We start from the raw sequence: 5,792 nt of genomic DNA, 5'->3' as shown, positions 1-5,792 counted from the left end.
AAGAGAATAGCGGACAGGAAATGAAACTCCAGTTTTACAGCAAAGGGTCGGTTTACTGGTCATCCCGCAAAACAGTTGAATTATTTCTGCAGGAGCTTGGGTGATGTCATCAAGTTCACCTCAGCTCAGGCTGTGATTGAAAGCTTCAATTTTCAACCATGAGTCAGGAGATGGAAAGCATGAGGTTGCCTGAGACGCTTCTGAGATGCGGTTTGAACTGCGTTCTTGCTCCCAGGTCTTTCAAGCACGCATAACAAGAACTGTGTGTGGATAGTTTTTTTTTCTAGGTACCCACTTGTCGAAAAAAATACAAATCACTGGTGAAAATTTACATTAGGAATTAAGAAGCTTTGCAAGAGCATATTTATAGGAATAAGTGAATATCCCTGACCCACTTGAGTGCATCACTTTAGATTGTCTTGAGTTGACGAACTCGCCATTCCAGAAAGGAGTACGTTTGATGAATCGCAACTTTGTTTTTGTATATTGTTTAAAGCATCTACACATTTTAAATACCTTATAAACGAGCCCATGTAAACCATGTTAAAGAGGTTTTTTTTTCATCAGTCTACATTCATTTCTTGATTCCTTGATTCTGAAGATTCCTTCCGTGGCTAAAAGTTGTATTACAGCTATAAGAGGAAGAATCTCCAAAATAAAATTTCCCTCTGGTGTGTTGCAATCCAGTCTTTTAGAATTGACCATGTAGATCAACGATGACATTTTTTTTTTTTTTCCTTTTTAACTTTCTAGAAGTCTAGAATCTAGAGGTTTTAGGACTGGGGGTAGGAAAAACATTTAAAACAAAAAGCTCCATTTCAAGTTAATTCTCAACATTTCAACTCAATGGTCAACTTTTTAACAATTCCTCCTCTTAGGTTTTTTTTTTTTTCTTTGCATCTGAATGAATGAAGGAATAAAAATGTGTATGGGGGAATGTGGTTTATCTGGTCTACATAGATCTGTCCGTCAGAAAAACGGAGGCCAGTTTTTTTTTTTTTTTTTTTTTAATTCTATGTTTGAGCAGACGTATTTGGCTTTGGCTTGATGACACTGATTTTCAGGAGCAAGGAACACCTTTTGGATAGTAAGTCGGTGCCGCTGGTGATGTCACCAGGCTCCCAGGATTGACTGTGAGTTCTCACCTAATCTTGTGTGACTTGTAAACCACAGCGGACTGTAGCAGTGCTGTACGACTGGTCTACGCCTGCACACCCAGGGAAAACTTTCACTTCTGCAGTTTATCAGAAATCTGCGATCTTTCATGTAAGTGTTGTGTCTGCAAGATTCACACAAAGATGCTTTATTTTGTAAACCCCCCCCGCCGCCAAGTTCATTCACCGTGAAGCAATTTACTTAAAATACTCAATTTAACCGTGTGGTGCAAGCACATCACCTATACTATGTTTTGCCTGCATATACACTCATAGATATATATAACACATATATATTTTGGCATTTCTGTCTCAAGACGTTACAAAGGGGGGCCAACAACAACAACAAAAAAACAAATCCTTGAGAAACTCTGTGAGTACGTCACAATTTTAATCAAATGAACACAGAGCGTGGCATGCTGGGAGAAAGCCTACCCCCACTGCAGCATGGGAAAATGCCAGCTTGTCTTGAGAAGCTCCAAACAATCACTCTTCCCCCTCAGAGCTCTCTCCAAGCTCCCGCTGTGTTGTAATATAACCTTAGTGGGGGCACCGGGGCTGTGAGAGGTTGGTGCTGTCAGTGGGTACATTATAGTAAAAGCTGCTGCATCGCCACATAATATTACTAAATACTAGCCGCCGCTTTGAGGTTGCTGAGGAGAACTGCTCGGTTTTGGCAGGTGGGGAGCCGGGTGGGGCTCGGGCTTTCACAGTAGGTTCAGCTTGATTAAATGTGCTTCTGCACAGTGGTGACCGGTGGTACCCGACTGCTTGCCATGAGGAAACTAACAGCATCATATATTACAATGATCGTCAGGGGCTTGTGAGCGCTCCCACAACAAACAGAAAATGAGATGGTGTGCATGTGGAGACAGAGATTTAAAGAGGTGAGGTCTTTTTAATATCGTCCCAGTGAAAGGTCAAGAGTCTGTCTCCAGCGTTTGCAGTGACGTTCCCACAGTTACCACATAACATGAGCTTGCACAAGTTGTTTGATCGTTGAGTCAGTGTCTGGAAGGATATCTTGAAGTCTGTCGGCTAAGACAGGAATTCAACGGTGACGGGGAAAACGTGTTTCTTGAGCTGATATGCGATGTTATTCCTGTTGAATCAGAGACAGAACAATGCGATTAGAGAGAAAAGCTGTTTGGCTCATGAGACCAGTGGCTCTCGCCAGGATAGGATGGATCTGAGCACAGTACAAGATCAATTATATAACATTAAAACTAAAACTCAAATAACACACATATTCAAACATGAATAAAAATTAAAAGCACTAGAATCTTCGGTATCAACTCAACAGAATACGAGCTTAACTTGTAAAATCCTTCAGACCATTATTGTGAACTACTGTGCAGTTCTGTATCTGACCCCCCATTTGGTGTCTGGGGTCCACCATTTGTTGTTGTAATTGCTGGAGTTGGAAAGTAACTCAAGTACTGCACTTGGAGACTTTGTACTTACTCATGTAAAAGGAAATATGGTACTTTTACTCCACTACATTTAATCTAAAGCCTTGAAGAAAAAAAATTGCTTTGAAAATATGGTCAAATGTGATAAAGACAGTTTACCCTCAAATGTGAAGCCTGACAATGTGACATGACCTTTAGAGGTCATTCTGGATGCTCTAGAGTCCAGAATACACAAACATCATGTATCATCATCTACTTTTACTTGTGTCAAGGAACTGTGTACTTCTTCCATTTCTTGGTTTTGCACATCATTTGCATTTGGACACAACCAAAGTATAATTTGAAAAACATAAAGCAGAGTGGCACAAATCATTGGTTTACTGGTGTTAAAGTCAAATCAGCTTCATCGATTTTATCGCAGAATTACCTCAAGGCGCTTTATATATGTGTCAAGATTACTGCGTGTCTTCACAATATATTCAACGTAGTCAAACTAAAGTTGCTGCCAGCAAAGTTCGTCTGCTTGAAGAAGCCTTGTGTTGGCTGGAGCCTGTTGGAGAGAAGTTTAGCTTTCACTGACTTCCCTCCTGATCTCACCTCAGGCCAGATTGTTGCTTTTACTCCTGCTGCTTCACCTTCTCTTATACGGCCCTCCTGTGTTCCCCTGCTGTGGGCCAGTGTGCCATATAAAGAACTGGGTGCATGCAGAGAGGGGCTATGCAGGTAAGAGCAACCCTGAGGACATACTCTCCTGCTGGGCTGTGACACAAGACCCTTTCTCTGGGTGGAGATGGCGTCTTTCTTTTAAAGTCAGAGACACATATGAAAGCAAGCTCACACACACATGGAATGCAGTCTGTCAATTGCTATGTTTATGAATGCTTTCTTTATGTCACCCACCTGCCACCGTGTGCCTTAATACCACGGCCATAAAGTAAGAGCCCAGAAGTAAAAAGAAATGCACAGTTCCAAGTGTGTTTTTGAGTAAAATGTCTTCCTGCCAACGGATGCAGCACGACACACTCGGCTGGGGCGAAGGGACAGAAGCAGGACCGAGGCGCTTCCTGCTGAGTCCAGCTTTCAGTCTGCAGCTATTTTAGAGGTTATTGATGTGTTCGCCAACTGGGAGCTTTCTAAACAACTACCCTGCTGCAACAGGTTACAAGTCCAGCTTCCCGCTCATTAGGCTCTAATTGATTGTAATCCGGCCTTTGAGAAGTACTGGCCCGCTATGGGGTTGTTCTGCACATGTGAGCGCCCCCACTGTCCCTTCTACTTGTCCACCTCCTGCACCAGCAGGGACTGGAGTACAGACACAATTGGCCGTCTCAGATGGAATCATTAAAGCGGGCGGGATAGCTTGGGCTCTTTCATACATCAGGCTACCGTGCACCAGCTTGAAACCAGGGACAGTGGTCACTCTGCCTGCCCAGTGGGAGGGCCCCATCCTGGGCTGGCTATTGTTGGCCTCACCCTTCAACTGGCTGCCTGTGGTTCTGGCTGCACTGGCTTGATTTGTATGCCAAGGTCTTATTCTAAAGACAGCCATGCAGGGGTGCTGGGTCAATATTGGTTTTGAGAGCTTGAGGAAAAATGTCAAAATGTTAAATTCTATTGACTTCCCCTGACTGCTATTTGTTTCTGTGGCAAAAAGCCTAGTGGGCCATTAGTGTAAACAGGGCTTTGTCTTTGTGCTTAGCTTCCAGCAGGAGGCCCCTGGAACAAAGCCAGAAGATAGACGCTCTGGTCTGACTTCAAAATGACTGAGCTGTGGGGCTGAAGAGAGACCTCAAACTGAGAGAGACAGATAAAAAAAAGAGGAAACTTTCGCGGATCCACTCTGACGGATGAAGAGAGTGCTTTTTGGCCCCCAGAGACATCTACACAGTGGGTGAACCAAGACCCTGGACTTTAATAGGACCACAGTTGGCAGTAAAAACTCCAACAATAAAGATATCATCCAGAGCCCTGACACATTAAAGTTCTGCATATCATTAAAGTATACAAGCAGTTTCATCATATACATGCATATGTTATAAAGTATGACTTACAATGCACATGTAAAGTCTGGCTACAGTTTCACTTTACCCAGTAACAGTTTGCTCCCTCTTGTTTGCTTAATCAGTCTGAGCTTACTATTAGCCTGCAGGCTGCAGCAAAAGAAAAACAACAACTTGGGCCTGGAATTGTGTAGAATGCTCTTCCACGTGGGTGGCACGGTGGTGCAGTGGTCAGCACTGTGGCCTCACAGCAAGAAGGTTGTTGGTTCGAGTCCCGGCTGGAGCACGGGGTCTTTCTGTGTGGAGTCTCCATGTTCTCCCTGTTCCTGTGTGGGTTCTCTCTGGTACTCTGGCTTCCTCCCACAGTCCAAAGACATACAAATGAGGATGAGGTTAACTAGATACTCTAAAATGACCGTCAGCGTGGCTGGTAGAGCCAATAGTTGTATGTCTATGTGTGTTGGCCCTGTGATGGACTGGTGACATGTCCAGGGTGAACCCCGCCTCTCACCTGAAGGCTGCTGGGATAGGCTCCAGCCCCCTGTGACCCTTAACAGGATAAGCAGAAGGAAATGGATGGATGGCCCTTAAATGCAACGACTAACAACTAGTAACTGACAACTAATCTTATCATCTTAAAAACTTCCTCAATCTATAAGGACACTTACATTCATTTTCAGTATAGGCCATTCAGAATGTCTCTTGAGTGCACTTTTTAGAGTTGCGCAATTGAAATTAAAATATAAATGAGGGAGAAGTGTTTCAAACACTCTCGTTCCTTCGTCTCTTTGCTCTGTCTTGGCTGTGGGTCAACATGTGCGTCTCCAGATGTTTTCAGGGACAGCATCACACAACTGTCTAGAGGCGGACTGATGTGCTGACTGATGTTCATCAACTCCAGACATGAATGGACAGTGTCACTGCTTTCTAGGAAAAACCTCTGGTGGCCCTTTCTAACTTGCTGATGGTTGATTCTTTTGGATGATAGTCAAAGACAGTAGATTTCCAGGAAAGTTCATTTGAGTTCTCAATTACTCAGCCACTATCTACTGCTATTCTCTGAATTCCTCCATCTTTACTCAGTTTTTCTCTCTTTTACTCATCTCTGACTTTTGTTTTCTGTTAACAAACGATGGTTATCAATCCAAGTTTCTAACGACCATCTTAAAAACATCACTGCTACTTCTACCCATCCATTCATCTTCTACCACTTATCCTGCTAAGGG

The sequence above is a fragment of the Aulostomus chinensis genome, chromosome 9 (assembly GCF_037954235.1).
Source record: "Aulostomus chinensis isolate RoL2024-O1b breed Wild chromosome 9, RoL_Achi_v1.0, whole genome shotgun sequence".
In the NCBI taxonomy this organism is placed as follows: domain Eukaryota; kingdom Metazoa; phylum Chordata; class Actinopteri; order Syngnathiformes; family Aulostomidae; genus Aulostomus; species Aulostomus chinensis.
Note: the sequence above shows the minus strand (reverse complement) of the source record.